The following is a 21,981-nucleotide window of genomic DNA, read 5'->3' as shown; positions in this document are numbered from 1 at the left end:
CAACCCCCCCCACCCACCCTCGACAACTCCCCAAATACTTTTTTATTGTTGTTGTTTGTTATCTGGTAAGTCATCTTAGAGTAGATTTCTCTGCCAACAAATCTACGAAGTCTCTCCCCGCTTCCTCTGCTTTAGTTTGGCAAAATCCAAGAAACAACTGGTGGTCTGACCCACCTGGAGGCCTGTTAACCCCAGGGAGTCATCTTCCCAACTGCAGAGAGCCCCTCTCTAGAGGCTCCACTATTGTAGGGAGAGAGGAAATGGACACAGAGAACTCTCAATTCATGTTTACATCCAGAGAGATTTTGTAGGTCACAAGTAATATTGTTTGGTTTCTCTAATCAGCTTCAAAGACCCTGTAAGGCTCCTGTTACCATTGTGTGGCTAGTAATTCCGTGTCACAACTAATTACCACCTAATAGCCACCGTGAATGCACCGGCTCCAGTTAAAAAGCAAAGTGGATTTCTTCCTGCATTCAGACCTCATCTGCCCCAGTTATTCCTCCCTACTGTAGCTCATCAGCTCTGTCCCTAGTGGAGGTAGCTGTCCCCTTCCCCCCAGGCATGGATTATTTATCATTCAAATGCTCAGGCTTGCCCACACTCTCTTTTTACAATCAGGATGTTGCCTACACTGTGAGAAAAGTTTTTGAAGAAAGATTAGTGGGATTAGGAAAGGCTCACATATGTTCAGCCTCGCCCTTGGTGTTCAAGACATCACAACCCTGCACCACCCAGGAAGCATAAGAAAATGGACTGCAGGCAGAGCAGAGGGTGGCTGGTGGAGGGAGGGGGCAGGAGAGAGGCTGTGTGGTTCTCCCTCAAGAATACAAAGCTGGAGTCAAATGCAAATCTGGGAATGTTTTTTACTGGGGAATTCCTGGGCAGTTTGCTAGAATTTCTGTTTTTCAGTACTGTTTTCCTTTCACTTCCTGTATTGGTCAGGCTTGCATCACTACAAGGAAATACCTGAGGCAACTAACTTATAATGAGAAGAGGTTTATTTATGTCGTAATTTTGGAGGTTCAAAGTCTAAATGGTCTGTTACAGGTTTGGCAAGGGCTGCCTTTGACTGCATCACCTATGGTAAAGGTGGCAGTGCGTGGAGTACGTGTTGGGAGCAAGTGATCACACCTTGAATCAGAGCTAAGGGAGAGAGGATGAGCTAGGGTCCCACAGCCCTCTTCAGGAGTAAGCCTCCATCACTCCCACAAGGTCCCCCCCCCCACCATACAGTTTTTATCCCTTCCAAATAGCAACACACTGCAGACCACATCTTAAATTTTAATAGACCATGAGGGACACACAAATCAAACAATTAAATAATACCCAAAACATAGCACTCCCTGGCTGATTTTTTTTCTCCCCTTGAGAACCTGACAGAGTATGGGAGGGGAGGTGACAGAGGCAAAGCTCAATACTTTGGCCTGAAGGCAAGTTATAAAAACTATGCCCACTGGCTGCCCCTTGGCATTCCTGGTCTACATTTTCTTGCCCTACTTATTTTTTTAAAAGCACCAAATGAAGCAAAAGTCATGACTCCAAGTGCCTGTGGGAAAACCTGTCCTCGAGTTGGAATATCCTATTGAGTTAAACTTCTAACCAGTCCAAACTGGTGAGTCATCTACTCCCCTGGAATGTCACACTGGACGTCTTAGTCTGTTCAGGCTATCATAACAAAATATTTTATACAGTATAATTTACAAGTAATAGAAGTTTATTTCTCGTGGTTCTGGAGACTAGGAAGTCCAAGATGAAGGAGGTAGTGTCTAGTGGAGGCTCCCCCCCTGTTTCAGAGATGGGCCTTACTGCTGCATGTTCACATGGACTCCCTGGAACCCTTTGACAAGAGCACTAATCCCAGCATGTGGACAGACACTTCTTATTGCTTCCTAAAGAGCCCACATCCTCATACTTTTGCATTATGGATTAAGTTTCAGCAGAAATTTTGGAGGGGACACAAACATTCCACAAGTCTGAGTACCAAGAAGAAGTAAAAAGGGAATAAGAAATGGATAGGTAGTTTTAGAATCTTTCCCAAACTCCCCATGAACTAGAATAGCAAAGTCACAGAGCTATGGACAATGTTTGCCATAGAACTGGGGACGCATTAATCCCTGCAAACACCAAATACTAACAGGGCTGGACAAAGCATCTACAGTTTGAGATCAGCATGGGCCCAGTGTCAGTGCTGAAGGAGGAGGAGGGAAGGAGACTGTGGTTCTGAAGATGCTGAGGGTGAAGGAATCACAAAACCCCCAGTAGGTGTTTGCTGGAGGGCACAGCAAGACAATCAGAGCCAGAACCAGGAGAGGGATCTGCAAGCCCAGTACATGGGTCAGTCCAAGGGGACAGGAATGCAACAACCTGGTGGTGGTGGAGTGATCTGGGTCCCACATGTTCTCAAAGTGAGCAAAGTCCCTTCTAACACAAAGCCTTGTCCTGAGGGGCGTCTGGGTAAAACAACAGAGGCAACAAAAGAAGTGGAGTGGGAGCCAGGGGAGGGAGGGGGAGCAGACAAGGGGGAGGGGGAAGACAAGGCACTATTTGCTGACTTTTGCTTTATTTCTTTGTGAAAACAACAGGAGGGGAGCTCTAGAGCCTGTAAAGGCTGTCCCATCATGCCCTTGGCTCCCAAAGGTTCAGGCAAGTTCATTTCACCGAGAAAAAAAACAACTGAAAACAAGTGGGGTGGCAAATCATAAAAAGCTATCTTAAGAGGAAAATTTTTAAAAGGAGTAGGATAAAGTTTCTATAAACAACAAAAACATACCAGGAAGGATTGTCCACAAAACATTTCAAATAAGTAAATAAAATTAAGAAAAGATAGGAACTATAAAAGACAATATGCCTCAGAATTAGGGGGGAAAACTAAAATAATAATAATAATAATAATAAAGAGATTAGAGAAAAAATTGAAAAAAGAGGTGACAGAATTTAGAAAATAACTAAAAATAAAAGAAAAAATACTAGAGAGACATTGACATATGAGTTGGTAGAAAGTCAAGGGACAGAGGAACATGTTAAATGACACCATGGGATGCAATGCTAGTGGGTCCCTGGGAAAATCTGCAGGTCAAAGGACCCAGCTCCTTCAACAACAAGAAGCATTTAGGAGAACAAAAAGAGAGAGAAAGGAAAACTACAGATAAAAGAGACTTAGAAGTCATTTCAAGCAATTGTAAAATAAGGATCTAATTTGGATTCTGATTCAAAGAATCTGGGGGAAAAAAAAAGAAAGGACAAACAGGACATTAGGAACATGACACTCTTTAATAATTGAAGGAATTAATGCTATTAGGCATGATAAAATGGTTACCCTTTTTAAAAAAAAGATAATCTATTAAAGGTTCATGCTGAAATGTTTACTTTTCCCTTAAGATCAGGAATCAAGCAGGAATGTCTGTTCTCACCACTGCTAACATTGCCCTGATCATTCCAGCCACAGCAATAAGGCAAGAAAAAGAAACAAAGGCATGCATTCATGTTGGAAAGGCAGAAAGAAAGCTGTCCTTTTGTACCTGGTTTATTCCTTAAAGATGGCATGATCATCTATGTAGAAATTCCTAAGAAATTTACAAAAAGATCATAAGAACTGACAAGGGCATTTAGCAAAGTTGTAGAACACAAGGTCAATATACAAAAGCTAACGTAGTTCTACATACTAGCAACAAACAATTGAAAATTGAAATAAAATACTTTTTAGTATCATAAAATTAGTGTCTGTGAATAAATCTGGAAAAAGATGTATAAGATCTGTATACCAAAAACTACAAAACATTGCTGAGAGAAATTTTTAAAATGACCAACTTGGATTCAGAATTTAACTCTGAGAACAATATCAGGTCACCTTCCCTAAAGAATAGATACCTAAACAAAGCTAACTCTCAATTAACAGGGAAGACAGAGGAAATAAATTTTGGATAACCAACCAATAGCATCTCACAAGAAATGCCATGGTCCAAATGTCTGAGTCCCCCCCACCCCAAATTCATATGTTAAAATCCTAACCATCAAGGTGACAAGACGTTTGGAAGATGATCAGATTCTGAGGGCAGAGTCCTTATGAATGGGATTATTGCCTTCATGAAAGCAGCCCCAGAGAGCTTGTTTTTCCCTTTCACCAAGGGAAAATTTAGAAGAAAGAGCTGTTTATGAGTAATAGGCCCTCACCAAATACTGAGTCTGCCAGAATTTTGACTTTGGAATTGTCAGCCACCAGAACCATCAGAAATACATATTTGTTGTTTATAAGCTACCCAGGTTATGGTTATTTTGTTCTGGCAGCCTGAGTGTATGAGGTTGGTATTCTGCAAAATATGTCAGGGTTGTGTTCTTAGAGGAGAAACCTAAAGCTGTGTGTCACTGGCCCCTCCTAAGTGGCTCTTATAGGAAAGTTGCCCCGGAGCTTAGTGAAGTGATTTTCTGTTTCATCTACCAACAGACACAGGGGAAGGACCCAACCCCCATGGTTATTCCCAAGACTTATTTCATCTAACTCTTTCACTTATTCCTATGTTGACTGCTTCCTAGGATGCTAATCAGTTTCCTAGGAATGATTAACAACTCGGCAGGGTTGATCATCAGAGCTTTGTCCTTCTTGCTGCCCTTTGGTGAAGCTGCTAATGTGCAGTCACCTGGTCTCAGCTTAGGAGAGCCAAGCAGGGAGAACACATAGGCAGAACAGGGATATAGGTGAGTGGCCCAAGCTGCCACCAGGTAAGGGCAGGTTAGCTGTACTTCAAAGTGTAAAGACTGTCCCAATTATAATGCTTTTTGGGAAGAATCACTAAGTAGATAAAGAGAATCACTTGGAATTGGGTGAGTCCCTGAAAGGGCCTGAATACTAGTGGTACATGCTGGATAAACCACCTTTATAGCAGGACCAGGCTTGTGAACTAAAGGTCTTTGATGAGTAAGCTCTATGCTTATCACTGTCATCTTCCCCATCAATGACATGCTGAGTGTCCATGGTGGCCATATCTCTGGACTCTTGCAATCCTCGCAACTCCAGGAAACAGGCCCTCTGGTTTTCCACTTACAGATGGTGACCAACCACGCCCAGGACACACAGGAGTAGGTGGCTGTGCAGTCTCGTTTCTGCACCTACACAATTAAATGCCAGGCTCTAACCCCATGCTTGGGAAGAGAAGGAGACGTCGGTGTGGTGCCAACTGTCTCCACTGGCTCAGAGCTGCCTCTCCTTGAAAGAGAGGGGTGACCTAGTGCCCAAATCTCCATATGACATTGACTCCACCAGGATTTACAAGGGCAGGAACAGTGGTGGAAGGGCAACATCCTCCTCACCTCTCCACCAGTGTGTGTCCCCTTAGTAGTAATTCCACAACTGGGGTCATCTGTGGAGGTGGTGGAGCTCAGGCATCTGCTTTCTGCACACGCCACCCCAGTGTGCTGCTACAGACCTCTCCAGCATGAGGATGTGCTGTCATTCTCTGAATCCCCAGCAGAGAAGCACCTGTTCATACAACAGGATGCAATGTTAATAATGACTACACCCATCATCCTCTCCTCTTCATCCATACTAGTTCCTTGCTGGAGAGGGCAATCATTCCTTCCTCACCCTCAATCCATTTGGGTCTGGAGGTACTGAAATTTCACCCATCTCATGGGTCCCAGTTTGACCTGGGCTGGCCAAGCAGGTCCTAGAACCAGCACATGTCCTGACTGAAGCCAAGAGGAGTCAACTCTGAGAATTTGGGAAGTGAAAATTCTGCTCCAGTGGCCAGGCTGGTGGAGCAGGAGTCTGGAGCTGCTGGAGGAGGACAGCATCAAGGAAAGCAGAGGCAAGAAGTCAGAGTCAGATCCCACAGTAGCCAGTGGCCTCCAGGTCCAGGAAGTAAGAGCTACTGTGTCAGCTCACAGACTCCTCATTTTGCTTAAGCTGATTCCATCCAGCATCTGTTGCTTATAAAAGAAGGAGTCCCTGTTATTGCAGGCCCTTCCAGGGCTGAGCTCTAAATGCATTATCTTGTATTCTTCAGAATCCCCTACACTCTGCGAGGACAGGAACCATGGAGACTGTTTCACAGTGGTGCTTTTGGCAGCTAGCTCAGTACACGGCACTGAGTAGGTGCTGGCTGCACTAGTATGCCCAAAGTCATCAAAGGAGCTGCCCCACAGGACAGTCTTTTGCATGAGCAATGGGCAGAACTTTCTTCCCTTGGAGGTGCCAACGTGCCCACAATGGTATTTGAACCCAAAGTATTTGGTATTTGGACCCCAAAGACATGCTCCAAAATCTTTAGCAATGCTGCCTCCTTATTTCATGTGCCAGAGTTAAAGCACAGTTGTGTAAGGTCACAGTGTGAGTCCACTGCCCTGGGCCAAAGGGAGGGAGCTCTCCAGGTCATCATTGCAGCTGGGCCAAAGTGACTGGTGATGACAACCAGCCTTGAGGAGGTGGGGGCCTGGCCCTGGAACTCTATGGGGTCAGTCACCTCCAATCCTTCAGTCCATTATGCACAGATGAGCCTGCAAGTCTGAATCAGATAGACCGGCCATTGGATCCTGGCTCCATTATCCATGGACTGTATCACTTGGGGCAAGTTTTTAACAATCCTGCCCTCAGTTTCCTCATCTGTAAATTGGAGATGACACTACTACCCACCTCACAGCCACTCACAGTCATGTTTGCTCATTCACTTAAGGTTCACTTAGGTTCCTGCTATACTGCAGATATCATGACTAAAAGATGAGAGGGAGGGGGTGAGCATGTGCCAAGTGTGCAAGCTCCTTGGATAGGTTCCAGTGCATCCTAGACTGAGGACCACTGTGTGAAAGTTTCTGTATGAAGGTGACGTGAGGTTGTCCGGGCAGGTTTCAGGGGTCAGGGCAGTGGTGTGCTGACAAGTGTTCAACAATAGGCTCTCTAAGGGAAGAAAGTCTTGCTGAGTTTCATGGCATAGAAGGTCCCATCCAGACCAACTGTGAATTTCCAAAATGATGCTACAGAGCGTGAAGTTGGGAAGAGATGGCCTCAATCAGCTCTCCAGGTCAGGACCAGCCTCCTCCAGCCCCTAACGATCTGCAGAATCTTTCAGTAGGTTCCCTGCTGAAGGGTGAAGCAGGGATTCCTTCAAGAGATACAAATGAAGAACAGCTCAAATCCCCAGAAGAGCAATTAACCTGTGGGCTTCCCAGGCAGTTCCTCAGTTTAATCAGTGCTGCCTGAGAGTCCCGCATGGCTGGAGGGTGCAGAATGGGTGCTTAACAGGTTCTTTGGCTCAGCCTCAGATTCTCTGTTGAGGCATCCCCACCTGGCTGCTTGGGAAGAATCATGAGAAATAATATACTTATAAATATATATACTTATAAATTAAATAATATAATTATTGTTTCAAGCCATTGGGATAGTATGTCATACAGATAACTGAAGTAGAGCTCTTCCCCCAGAACTTATCTCATTACCTTTAAATTCTGGACTAGGGCAAAATCAGGATGGTCATCTTTAGGTAGGTATATGCCTATTTGCAAGACCACACTATTTTCAGAAAGAATGATTTATTCTCAAGTACATGGTTATGATATTGTTCACTACAATTTAAAAAAAAGGAAAATAACAGCAGTTTTTCCTTAGCAATTTGCAAAATTGAAAGCTAATGAGAATTTGGAAGTTTTAATACATGTTCGTGCTCACACATATTTAGCATTAAGCATAAAATAAATGAAATGATATAATGATACATTTCTCCAATTTATCACAACAATAGATTAAGTGCAAGACTGTGCATTGGCCCATCCAGTTATTTCAGAAGACCTAGTTGGTATGTATAGAAGGCATATGTTTGCAGTGCTCAGTAGAAAGACATAATTACTATGTTTGGGTTGCCTGGTTCCCATCCTTGTAATGAGTAAGATATTTAGAGTCCCGAACTGTTTATGTGACATTTCAATAAGTAATGCAGAGATTTGACAACATTTCCATATTCCTCTTTTAAAGTCTGAAGGCCTCTGCCTTAATCCAAGCTCTTTGGCATTTATTACTGTTTGTTACACTAACAAGTAAGATTATGAGAATTCTAATGAAGGCTTCCAGGGAAAAACTCTGTGATTAAAATGCCATAATAACAGTTGCATGCATTTATGTGCCTGATTACCATAATCTATTTAGCACAAGTAAACATACAAACAGAAGGAGAAAAGCAAGCCCACTGACACTTCAGCTAAGGGAGAATTTGAAATGCGAGGGAGACAATGTAAATATGTAAATGTCTTTGTGTATTCTTTTCATCTCTTTCCTTTCTCATCCTTGCCTTTTTTTTCCCTCCTTCTTCTTTTTCTGTTTGCTAATGAGAAGACTATGCCATCACATGTGGTCCCTGCTCTATCAGGCTGAGGTGCATTTGGGGGCCATCTGCTGGGGCCAGCATCCTAAACAATGCCACCCAGAAAGCTCTGGATATATTTGCAGCCACCTTTGACATCGTGGAATAGAAGAAATGGTATCTCAAAGACGACAGTCTTTGATGTGTTCACTCTGAACACTTAGTTCAGCTGTTACTCCATTAATGCAAGGCCCGGGCAAGTATGGCCATGCTGTGCCCTGCTTCTCCCTCCCCCTCCCCCACAGTACCGCATTGTCAACAAATTAAAAGCAATCATGCCAGGTTTCTAAATCAGTCTCCCTTCCTATCTCTGCTGGCTTCATTATTTTTAATTCTTAATAAAATGTCAGGACCAGCATCTTCCACTGAGTAAGAGATTTGAAGAACTTTCTTACAAGAGAAACTGAATGCTTTAGTATAAAAGTAGGAAATGGTGACAGCTCTATTTGGATAACTTAAAGAAACTTGCTGGAATCACTGACAGGTACTAAAGAGACAGCAGCACAGGCATGCTCTTGTTTTAAAGAAAGAAATAATTTTATCGAAACAGTAACAGGCAGGTAGGTAGCTGGTCTAGACCTAGTGCAGAGTGATGGTCTAAGAAAGTAAACATGGAAAGAGATAGGGTAGCTTACCAGTGCCACTGTCTCAAAGAGTATTCGAGAAAAGACTAAAGTTTTGGGGTTACTACAACTGAGGCCTACAGGTAGCCATATTGGCTCCTATTTATAAATATATTTTTGCTTTTATTCCCAACAATACACTTGAGGCACATTAAAAAAAATCCTGAAATATTCACATATAGGAGAATATGTAGCGTATTTTATTGAGCTTTTGCTATGTTCTAAGTACTTTTCACATATCATGACACTTGACCTTTGCGATAAATCAGTGAGGAAGGTTCTGTTACAGATGAGGAAAACGGAACCCAGAGAGGTCAAGTTACTCACCCCGAATGGCACTAGTTTAAGTAAAAGAAGAAATTAGAATTCTAACCCAGGCAACATGAATCCAGACCCTAAACTTTTAAACAGAAAACTAAACTTTTGCACTCTCCTGAGTTTAAGAATCATATGTCTCAATGGAAAATTATATGTCCTAAGGGAGACAATATAGTCTAATGCCTGATACACAGAAGTCCCAAAATATATGCCAACTACGACCATAACACAACACTAATAATAATAGCAACAATAACATTATTCTTAGAAGAGGCTATCATTTTCATTTCCATTCAATCATAACATGCCTCCACATGCATTTTTCAAATTAAAAGATTTTTTTTGTTTTAAGAAAGGAGGCCAGAGGGGTACAATTCGGAGCGTGTCTTGCTAAAAGCCACGCAGCCATTGTCTGACCACCAGCTCCACGGTCACCTGCACATATGACGGAGCCCAGCAGCCAGCATGCCAAGCGCCATATGTACCAAATAATCACAGGGGTAGGTTAAAGAGACAGCCTTCCTTCTAATGTGACCAATTTAGCATTTGGGGAGTAGTCCGTCCGCTCCTATCTTGGGAATTTTTAAACAATGGGTTGAAAGAGAAATTAGGGAAGGCAGCAATATTTTGGAATCAACCTAATAAGTGTGAACAGCTGTGATGCAGATCTTCCGCACCATCAGCACCATCACTGATGGGCCCTTCCTCACAGATGAGCCTAAATGTCGGACTCCCTGGGGGTCCTGTCCTCTGCTGGTCCCGTGCGCCTGGGCAACCTCATCTACTGGTGGAGTGATTTCCTCTTGAGCTGGTGTGCCCTTCTCTAGCTCAAATGCATGGATAACACCAAATAGAGAGTGGACGTCCCACCGGGGGTCCCTCATACATCTCCAACTTGACACATCCAAAGCACCAGTGCTTCCTCGTGTGCTCTCCACCTCACCTGATGAGATGTGGCAACTCCCTGTCCACCAAGCCCCATGAGCTTAGAAAACTAACAGAATCCTAGGCTACTCTTCAACCCTGCTTGTCCCTATGAAGTCAATCACCAAGCCGTGCTGGTTTCAGCTCCTAAAAACGTTTACCACCTGTCCCTTTTTCTCCATATGTCAGCCACTGTCCAAAGCTGGGGTCTATATTCGCCTTCTAGAGCCATCATAACAAAGTACCACAGAGCTAGTGGCTTCAACATCAGGCATTTATGGTCTCACTACTCTGGAGGCAGGAAGTCAAAGGTTAAGGTGTGGGCAGGGTCAGGGTCTCCTGAGGCCTTTCTCCTTGGCTTGTAGATGGCCACGTTCCCCAAGGGTCTTCACATGATCATCCCTGTGTGTGTGCATGTGTCCTAATCTCTTCCTCTTATAAGGACAACAGTCCAGATCAAGGACCCACCCTAATAATCTCATTTCAACTTAATTACATCTATAAAGACTCCATGTTCACATGCAATCATAATTGGAGGTGCTAATTAGGACTTCAACATACAAATAGAGGGGTAGGGATACAATTCAGCCAATAATAGGGTCCCTATCATCTCTCACATTGACTGTCATGACACACTGCATTTTTCAGGATTTCTACAACATTAAGACCCAGTACTTTTCAAATCTCCTAACAAGGACCATGTTTTATTGCTAATATTGGGGGGAAAAAAGAATTACTATATTATTTTGAATATAACTACTATGTGATGACTCAGAGAAGTCTCCTTGGACACTCTGTTCTGCTGTCAACCTCTTATCTATTGTATGTTGTCAACTTTGTGTTACTACAATGAAATTACCTGAGGCAAATAACTTTATGAAGAGAAAACAACTACCTAGCTCACAATTTGGGAGGTTCAAGTCCAAGACCAGAGGTCTCATTGCTTTGGTCTCTGGTGAGGATGGTTGTTGGCAACAATGGAAGCACATGTCTGAGAGCAGATGTCAAAATAAGTGTATGTCAGAGCTAGTGGCCACATCTCCAACTGGAGCAGAGAGACAGATAATTCTCTCCAAGGGAATTGCCCCAAAGACCTAAAGGGCCTTCCCCTGGACCCAACCTAAAGGTTCACAGGACTTTCCAATTCCACCACCCTGGGAATAAGCCTTCGAATATGGACCTTTGGAGGACCCTCAGATTACACCCAAATCATAGCCCCATATGTCTCTATTTCCCAGGGCATGGATTCAGACAAAGATTCTCCTCTTATGTTTATTTTTACAGGCTAAAAATTAGATGGACAGTCAGCTGGATCTTGGGTTGGACCCGCCCTCCTGGGATTCACCTTCCATAGTGAACAGACAACAGGAATACCAGGGAACTGTGAGGCACGGTTTGTAGAGTTAGGGAACAATAGCATCCATTTTGAAATGGAAAAAATCAACCTCTGTTTTTCAATGCATGTAGCAGATTTCATGAACTTTTATCATAAACAATTTTTGTCCACCCCCCCCCCCATCCCAAGGAAGTAATGGGGACATGAGGGCCTCTCTGGGTCCATCCACATTTGGCCCCCCAGGCTTTGCCTGGAAGATGGTACTTCACTGGGATGAGCCTCTCAGCATCAAGGGAGGTGAAAGCACCATTCCAGTCTCCCACAAGGGCAGCATCATGGCCCTCCAGAGACTGGGGGAGAGAAAGTATCCAGATGTGTAATGCAGCTGAGAAAACCTCTGCAGAGCCCCATCCCTGAAGCCCTCCCTTGCCTGGCCTTCGGGACTGGAGAGATCTCCCCCTCCAGCAGAGCTCTGGCCCTCAGGGAAGTCATCTCCATCTTCTGAAGGTCCACACTTCCACACTGACTCCCAGTGCTATGCTTTGAATGTCCCCTCCAAAACTCAGGCTGAAATTTAATGGCTACTCCAACCATAGGATCAGGTGGGGCCTTTCACATGTGCTTTGGGCCACGAGTGCTCTGCCCTCAGTTGATTAATCATTATCATGGGATGGGTAAGTTATTGCGGGAGTGTTTATTATAAATGTGGCCCCCTCATCCCTTCTCTCCCCATCTTGTGCCTGCCTCACTCACTTTTCCCCCATGTTGTGATGTAGCACCTAGGTCCTCTCCAGATGTGACACCTCAGTGGTGGGACTTCTCAGCCTCCAGAACTGGAGCCAAATAAACTTGTATCATTTATAACTCCCACAGCCTTTGGTATTTGTTGTAGCAGCAGAAAATGAACTAAGACATCCACTGTCATCAAAACCAGGGAGAAGAGGTCCCTGCTGGGTGCCCAGCCAGGATCCTAACAGGGAGCAGCATACCTAAGCAAGGCTCTTCAGTGGAGAGTTAACCTACAGAGGGACTCATTACCAAAGTGGGGCCAGGTATAGGGGAACCACAAAATGCAGAGCAGATGACAGGAGCTAGAAGCCACTAGAGCTGTCCCTACCCTTTGGAGCAAAAGGCCAAAGAACTTACTAGAACCCCAAGGAAAGAGAGTTGTGCAAAGCAGGCCGCCTAATAAGAGACAGTGACCTCTTATCGAGGATGTAGGTAGCCCCAGGGTAGTCACAGGGATTTGCTGAGCCCAGCTGGAGGGAGCCGGGAGCAGAGAGCAGGAAAGAGTCTGTGGCCAGGAAACGTCATAGTCCAGAGACAGTGAGATCTCCAGCACCGAGCCTGCTACTGTGGCTGTGTCTTTACTTCAGAGGCACATCTGGGGCTTCGGTAACAAATTGCCGTGAGCTTGGTAGATTAAAACAATAGATTTATTCTCACAATTCTAGAGACCAGAAGCCCAAAAGCAAGGTGTCATCTGAGCTGTACTCCCTCCAGAAGCTCAAGGGGAGTTCCTTCCTTGCTCCTTCCAGGCCCCGGGAGCCCCTGACATTCCTTGGCTGGTTGCCACATCACCACAGTCTCTGCCTCCGTCTTCACATGGCCTTGCCTCCCCTGTCTGCATCTCCTGCTCTTCTGTCTGTCTCCAGTCTCCCTCTGACTTTTTTCTTGGGGAGACACCTGTCATGGGTTGTAGGGTGGCCTGGATAATCCAGGAAGGTCCTCAACTTAATACATCTTCAAAGACCCTTTTTCCTAAATGAGGGCAATTGTATGAGTTCCAAGAATTTGTACACATATTTGGGGTTTGTACGTACATTTTGAGTATACTCAACCTACTACAAGGAGCAGCCCTCTTAATTCTTGGGAAGTAGTTCTGGAATGAAGCCGGTACACCACCAGGGAACCTGCTGGTTCCTGCTTCAATCCATACCCTAGACCATATTACCTCCAGGGGGGCTTAGGTGGCAGGTCCTGCCTGATCAGTGGAATAAGGGGCAAAGGGTGGCTTTATGGACTACCTTGGCCTATTGGGCACAGTACCTTCTTAACCACGGCTGCCTGGGCCGAGCTCACTGTAGGCATGCATTAGCTTTCAGGAAAGGAACCCATGCACAGCTCTTCCCAGCCTGAGTTGCAGGGGCTGGCCTCCAGCAGCCTCCAGGTGCCCTGAGTACTCTCCTTTTCTTTTTAGGGAAGCTGGTTCTGGGGAAACCCAAGCTGCCCACTTTGTGTCAGATTTCTGCCAAAAGCTTTGCCAGCACCATCCTCCCCCTGAAATGTATTGGCCTCAGCTGCCACCCCTGTGCCCAAGACCCTCTCATACACCTATGCACAGAAGATGAAGATGACCTCCCAGGTCTTTCTCAGAAACTTTCTGCCAGTGTTTCAAGGCATTCATAGAGGCTCTGGAATTGGTCACAGCAGCTAAAGGTATTACTTTTAAATGAGTCAAGCATCAATGGCAGTAGACTAATTTCAGTTCTTAGCATTTTAGATAATGATTCCCGGCACAATGGTGATGGCTGGCTCCCCCTAGGATCCATTCTCCACTATTTCCTTGAGTGCCTATCATGTGACTTTCAAGTCTGGTTATGATTCTTCCCTGGTAGGAGGCTGGATTCAGACTTAGTTGATATAACAAAGACCACTGCAGCAGAGATGTCCCTCCAGACCTCCCAAACGCCTCAATTCAGCATTCAGAAGATCCTTCCCTTGGGTAAAAATTTCATTTAGCTGCATTAGAAAACCCAACACAACCGTGGCTTTAACAAAGCAGCAGGGTCTTTTTTTCTCTCAACTAAGAGACCAGAGAATCAGTCTCTAGCAGGTGTAGCATCCTGTAGTGTCAGAAACTAGGGCTCTTTTTCTCTTCACTTTCTTTCATACGTGGCCCCACTTATCACCCATGATAGCTTCTCCTTGACCACCACGTTGGGATTCCAGCCAGCACAGGATGAGAACGGAATGAAAAGGACATGCTCCCTCTGCAGGTTGCCCGTAACCACTTCTACCTACATCCTACTGGCCAGAATTTGGTCACAAAGGATGCTGGGAAATGTAGTCCTTAGTCTGAGAAGCCATGTGCCTAACCAAGTTTCATTCCCACCTAGAAAGCAGAGCAGATGTGGAGGAACAGTTAGCAATGTTTGCTGCGCTGCTATATGACATGGGGGGACAGCAGCTTCCTCACATACACCCTGCCCTAACTACCTTACAGGGCTGTTGAGAGAACATAATAATTATGATAGTAATTACTTGTAACAATATTTGAGAGCAGAGATGCTGTCTGTTTCATTCTGGATGGGACCCTGGTACCCAGGACAGTTCACAGCACAGGAAAGAGTTCAGTAAGTATCTGCTGAATTATCTGCTTAAAACATAAATAGTCCTCAGCAGATATAGTACACTCCGCACACTTGGAATGTTCTAACTACTCAGAAAAGTCATTAGTAAATCTTTGAAAAGATTGGAAATAGTACCAGATGTTGAATCTATTGTAATTTGTAGCCTAGTGTTTGAAGGGGCAAATGACATTGCATTATTCTATTCTGTCACACCATGATGGTCAGTCCCATCACCTGATCCAACGTCCAATAAGAAAATAAAAGTCGAGCTTTTAGATTAGCTGTCAGTCAGGCAGTGTGTCTTACACATTGCAACGTAAATTGGGACAACAACACGAAAGTGACAACTTGGCAACATCTATCAAAATTACAAATGCGCAGAATGTAACCCAGTAATACTAGCCCCGGGGATTTATCATCATGTAACCCAGTAACACCAGCCCTGGGGATTAATCATTATGATAGACAACACATGTGCAAATGACAATTTACAAGGTATTTCACTGAGGCATCGTTTGTGTAAGTATAAAGCTGGAAACAATCTAAATGATGTCTTTTGACAGGGCACTAGCTATAGAAATTGTGACCAAAGGATGGAATTTTCTTTAAGGAAGATTGCTAAGCAGCTATTGCTAAGACATTAACTGGAAAAAAAAAACCTGATGAGAATAGTGTTTATAGTGTTCATATAAAAAAAGAAAGCGGAGTGTATCTATTTATGTGTGCTTGTGTTTGAATAGAATATCTCTAGAAGAGAAGATAAGAGATGGTATTTGTCAAAGGAACTCTTGTTCGGGGAGAAGGAGGGAGAAGCAAACTTTTCATTACGTGCTTTTGAATTTTGAACTATGTGAACATAGGACCTATTCAAAAATAAGCAGAAATAAAATAAAAATAACTGTCGGCCTCATGTAGTGTGTTGTTTGTTTATTTTGTACTGCAGATTGAACCCAGGGGCACTTTACCACTTAGCTACACCATTAGACCTTTTTATTTTGATAGAGGGACTCACTAAGTTGCCCAGGCTCACCTGGAACTTGAGATCCTCCTGCCTCAGCCTTTCAAATTACAAACATGTGCCCCCACACCTGCCATGCTCAGTTCATCTAGTGATCTTCTATCCAATCTTTAAAGTCTAAATCTCTCTGACTGATTGCCCTACAACTAGGAAAGAAGAAATAACATTTTTTGCAATTACAAAATAAAACAATGACTCATCTGCAAATTTCAGGCAGCAGCAGAAAGTGCTGGGGATGCCATGGAGAAACTTGTTCAGTGCTCCTTTATCTCCCATGTCTGGGGCTCTGAGTGTCCCTTTTCTATTGGCCTGTGACCAATGGAAGCAGGAAAACGTATCATCAAGAACCAAGTGATGGGCTGGGATGGTGGGTCAGTGGTAGAGCGCTCGCCTGGCTCAGGAGGGAGCCGGGTTCCATCCTCAGCACCACATAAAGACATTGTGTTGTGTCCATCTATACCTAAAAATAAATATTAAAAAAAAAAAGAACCAAGTGGCTCTTGTAAGGGGTGGGAGGAGCACATGTTCTCATTTAGATTGGGTAGCAGATTTTCCTGGACTTCTGGTCACTCTGGTGGGAATGTATGAGAAATAGATCTACTATAAATATATTTGGTATACTGGTGTGTGTGTGTGTGTGTGTGTGTGTGTGTGTGTGTGTAGGCAGGTACAGAAAGAGTGAAAAAAGTAAGGTACAGAACAGTGTATAGAGGATGTTGCCACTTATGTGCAAAAGAAGAGAAAAAGAAATGTTTAAACATATACATGCAAAGCATATTTCCAGAACACACAAGAAACTGCAGTTGCCTCTGGAGACGTGGGGGAAGAATGTCAATTGTACCTGGGAATCTAACTTTTAATCAAACACCCTTTATACTATTTGAGTTTCATTTTAGGCATATGTGATGACATACATATTCAAAGCATTTTTTCTGCATGTTTGTAGTGAAGAGTATCTTTATGATTTATACTATTTTTTACAAAGTTCTGTGAATAAAATCAGACCATACATTCAGTGTGTAGAGTTTTGATGCTGCAAGTGAAGCTTGTATATACTTCAAATCATTGTAAGACTATTAGCTTAAAAAAGACTTTCAGATTTAAAATATTTAGCAGTTTCTGACAACTCAATATGTCCAGAAGTTCATTCTAAGTCTGTTCCAGGTAGCTAAACCTGTGACATTTTCTAAGCACAGCACTTTCCTCTGTTGCTTCTAAATTTTATTTAAACTGCTTACCATGATAAACAGCCTGTAACCTCTCTGCTGTAAAGGCTTGGTTCCTTGATTTGGCATTAGATCTTTCAAAAAGTTTCTCCTTGATTAATTCAGCGTCCTCAACTGTATCTTACTATCCCATAATACAATTTCCATTATGTACATGTGTGGTATATTGCTCACATTAGTTATTGTATTTTTTTCTAAGGCTGCCATAACAAATGGCCAACTGGGTAGCTTAAAAAAGAAATTTAATTTCATGGTTCTAGGGGCCAGAAATCAAGGTATTGTTAGAGCCTGGCTCCCTCTGAAGGCCCTTGGGAAAACTCCTTCCTGGTTGTTGCTATCAATCTTTGATGTTCTTGGCTTTTAGATCATTATCTCAATTTATGACTTGATGGGACATTCTCCAGGTGTCTATGTCTTCATATGGTCTTTTTATAAGAGCACTAGACATTGGATTTAGAACCCACTCTAATCTAGTACGACCTCACCTGCTTGGGAGTTTGAAGCAGGAGGCTAGAGAATTCAAAGCCAGCGTTAGCAACAGCAAGGTGCTAAGCAACTCAGTGAGACCCTGCCTCTAATAAAATACAAAATAGGGCTGGGAATGTGGCTCGGTGGTTCAATCCCTGGTACCCCCTTCACTTCCCCCCTCAAAAAAAAAGGACATCTGAAGAACCCTGCATTCAAACAAAGTTGCATTCTTAGGTTCTGGATGGACCTGAGTTCAAAGCATGTTTTAAAGAGGAAATTCCAGTTTATATAATGTCCTCCTCCCTCCCTCCCTCCCCCTTTTTATCTTCCCATTCCCTTCCTTCCCACCTCCTCCTTCTTAGCGCAGTGCATATATTGCCTGAAAAGAATGAGTTTGTTACATAAACAAGTGCCTTAGCCTCAACCCAGAAGCAGATAATCTTTTTGCCATTGGAAGTGGGGAACTAAAAAGGAAATTGAATGTCTAAAACTTTCACGGTCTTCCAAAATCATAGAACTCAAGTTCTGCCCCCCCACACCTGTCACAGTCCCAACCAAGGTGTGTTCTGTTCATAAGTTGAACTCTTAATCTCCCTTGAGCAAACCCAAGTCACTAAAAGACCAGTGGCTCAGCTTTCCCTATACCTGCAGCTCTCCCTTGTGCAAAGTGGGAACAAGTTTTTCCAGCCAGACCTTTGGAGAAAGATTCCTTAGTCTAAAGAGAACTAGCTCTGGGTACAGAGCCCCCACCCGGGCAGGAAGTGAGTATGTCTTCTATGAGTTGCCCACAAAGGTCTTGATTCCTCCCAGCACAACCACACACAGTGGAATCTGATTTTCAAGGGTTTCAGCTCTGACTGGCTTTCCATGGCTGGACAGACCTTGAGCAAAGGAGAGAAAGACCTAAAGGGGATTGACTGATGCCACCTTCTACCATTTAAAGAGGTCCAGTGGCTGTCATATTGATATGGAAAGATGTCCAGGAGGTGCTGAGGAATGGAAAACAACAGGTTCTAAGCCTGAGCACATAATCTGAAATGAGGGTCACCAAAATCTTGACAATGGCTGCTTGGGGGTGGGGGTGGAGGGGGAACAGTAATGGTGACATTTGCTTTCTGTATTGTTTCAAAGTCATATTTTTCACATGAGCATGCTTCATTTTTAAAAATTGCTTTTTGAATTTTATTTAATAGGTGGTCAAGGGGTGGGGACGTGGACTATTCAGATGGTTGGGGAAATGATGCCCAATTCCAAGGATACCTGGTGAACTGCAAGAAGGGGTCTGTGAGTCAAGAATCTTGCAGAGAGGGACATAGCCAAGGATGCACCCCCAAAAACCTAGAGCAGAGCTTCTCAAGTTCTGCTGTGGTTGTGCCTCTGGATGGGCCTGAGAGGGTCTACTTCCAACTAGCACCCAGGACGGGGACTACAAAGGTCTGAGAGGGGCAGGCTGGTGTGAGGAGTCCTCTTAAGGTTCTTGACTCTCAGCAGCCGGCATGGGTCCTGTTTATAAGGAAGGAAAATAAAACATAAGAGTCAGATATTGAAGGGCAGAGAGAAAGAATTTGAAGGAGGAGGAGAGACTAACCCAAAAGGGAAGAGGAAGCAGAAGTCATGCCTAGCCTCCTGTCTTTCTTGCCCTCTTTTCCAAACCCAGACCGCTGGGTTGCCACCCTCCACGCCCACCCGGCGGAAACAGCGGGCAGCAGACCCTGAGAGGTGGCAAGTTTACAGCGGGGTCCGGTTTCCCTGCGCAGAGTCCGTCTTAGGCCGGCGAGATGCTTCTGGAGAGTTGAGTCCTCTACGCTGCTGTGGATTCCCTGCGGGCTGCGTGTTCGGGCGGAGCCGGGCGAGGGCGCCGGGCACCAGAGAGCTCCACCCGGGTCCTCAGCCACTCCATCGATCATTCTGGTTGCGTCTCGCCCCACGCGCCTCTCCTTTCTTGCAGCGGCCTGGATTAGCCCGAAGCCCGTGGGCAGCGGCCCGAGCCCAACCCTGGTTCTACAAACCTGGGCGCACGGCTGAATAGCAGCTGGGTCCCTCGCGTCCAGGAAGAGCCTGGGAGCAGCTCTCAGCTCTCTGGTGTCTGTCCTCGGGTAAAGGGAATAGGGGAGGAAAGTAGGTGTTGGAGGCAGGTCTGTCTGGGAGGGTACCGGGATCGCACAATACCCGATGGCTAGTTTGACTTGGGTGGGGGAAGGTGTTGTCACCCTGCCAACATATGCCCAGGAGAGAGCGGCCTCTGTATCCTTAAGCATTTTTTTTTTTTTTTTGAAACTGGGCTAACTGGGAGAGTAGGGGGGATTGTACCCCTGACTCTCGCATCGCTGTTGTCTTTCATGGCATGTGCATGCTCTGATAAAACTTTGTAGTTATGCAACCACTTTATCACCAATCCTTGTTTCGATTTATCAAGGTCTTCTGGAGCCTGTGCCTGTCCTGGGTCCTGGAGATGCCGCGTGGATTCTGGCACAGTGAAGACCCTCCAGGAACTTCCTGGGGGAGGAAGCCAGACCTTTGCAGTGGAGGGGAGAGAAACCTGACAGGGGTGGGGGGAGTTCTGCATGCTTGTAGGGACTCTGGGTGGGAGAGGAGCTTCCCTAGCTGACCCTGAAAAGTCTAGAGAAGTCACTCAGCATCGGGGAGGGAGGGATGAGGCAACAGGGGAGCCTGTGGGTGACAAAAGCAGCACTCCTGGGTGATGAGAATGAGTAGTGAAGGTGGTGAGAAGCCGGCAAAGGTCAGATCAGGGCGGGAGAAGGCCCACCCACATCCTTCAGAACTCCGACTTGAACCTGAAATCCATGTGGAGACACATTGATACTCATAAGTACAGCCAGTGCAATCTCCAAATCAAGCCTCATCCCACCCCGCCCCTGGACATAGCAAGCCAGACAGTTCATACATTGCTTGCAGCTGAGAGGCACCTAATCACCCTTGTGATTCTACGGCCTGAGCACACAAAGGTTGGGTCATTAAAACCCTGGGTTTACCCTCTTAGTAGTCAGATTGAGCCTCTCCCACCATACCTCCCCTTATCCAGGGCCTAAGGTTGCCAATGCACCTTATAAACGAATGGAACACAAGCACGGGCTTCAGCATCCATCTGCTGACCAAGGATACCTCTGTCCAGGTGCTCTATGGCAGGTTCATCCCATTCCCCACTCTCTAGATTAATCCTGACCTAGAAGGCAGTGGCCCCTGGTATGGAAGTATACAATTAGTCAAGGCCACAGTGTGGACCAAGTATCTCCTGGGAGGAAGGGGGAGAGGGAAGAGGGCCCTGGAAGGAGAATGGAGGTGCCTTGGACTTAAGATCTGGTGGGCTGGAGTTCAAACTCAGCCCCTGAAGTGACCCTCAGTCATCAGTATTTAGATCTGCGAAATCAGAACAACCCTCTTAACATCAAATATGTAATTGCCAAGATTAGGGAAGATAATAATGGATCGTAATCTGAGTCCAGTAAAAGTATATTCCAGTCCCTCCTCAGACCTGTTCTAATATTCCACCTTGAACTTGGATAAGGGTAAAGTGGTTAACTTCAGTGGCTCTAATGGGACAAATGGCTGTAGTAATCTTTGCCAGAGGGGAGAGTGATCCCTGCCTAGAGTGGGGAGTGCATCAGTTTGGATTTTGTTAGGTTGCTTCTTTGCTAGTTTCCCCTCAGCTTCCCTGCCACTGAACCCTTCTCCCCAAGCTCCCAGAAGTCTTGTAGAACCCACTCTGGGTCCAGCCTCTGCTGGCAGGTAAGCCTAAATCAGACCAGGGCATGGGCTCCAGAATACTCAGTGTTGCAAATGGCAAAACTACAAGGGAAAGGTGTCCTTAGGTTCTTCCCACGCACTCTGAATCTGTCACACCCTTGGAGAACACAGGTAGCCACTAGGAACCTGCTTTCTCAAGAAGAAACTGAGGCCAGGGACTTAGATCTTTTAAATCTATGATGCCCACAGTCCAGTCCGTGCCTGCACCTGGTCTCCCACACCCTGCTCCTGACTTTGCCCACACCTCTCTGAGGTTGCTCCATCTGTAAAGTGAAAGTAATACTTCCCTCTGGGACCAGTGAGAAAACAAATAAAATGAAGTCTATCAACATCCATTAAGTGACTGGTTCAGCTTAGGTTGCCTTCAAGTGATCACAGCTACCATTTGATGAAAGTCACCAGCCCTATCTTTCTAAAAATTCCATACACTCCACAATCCGGATACAGATCTCTTGGTTATTATGCACACAACTACATACAACTCACCTTTGCCCACATTTACGTGTATTTCATTAGTCATGTTTCACACCAACTCACGCATATTTGCACATGTACGCACGCAGAACTATGTGTCAAGCACCTGCCACGTGCCAGGACCCGTTCTT

General features: G+C 45.0%; 1 long non-coding RNA gene across 2 annotated transcripts in view; it reads right to left on the bottom strand.

Moving 5' to 3' along the window:
- LOC114087617 (uncharacterized) overlaps window positions 1–21,981 on the bottom strand; it is a 59,470-nt gene that overhangs the window by 33,199 nt on the left and 4,290 nt on the right. The gene's annotated exons all lie outside the window — the stretch shown is intronic.

Source organism: Marmota flaviventris, chromosome 8 (genome assembly GCF_047511675.1).
Source record: "Marmota flaviventris isolate mMarFla1 chromosome 8, mMarFla1.hap1, whole genome shotgun sequence".
In the NCBI taxonomy this organism is placed as follows: domain Eukaryota; kingdom Metazoa; phylum Chordata; class Mammalia; order Rodentia; family Sciuridae; genus Marmota; species Marmota flaviventris.
This window is presented reverse-complemented; position numbering and strand designations above follow the sequence as displayed.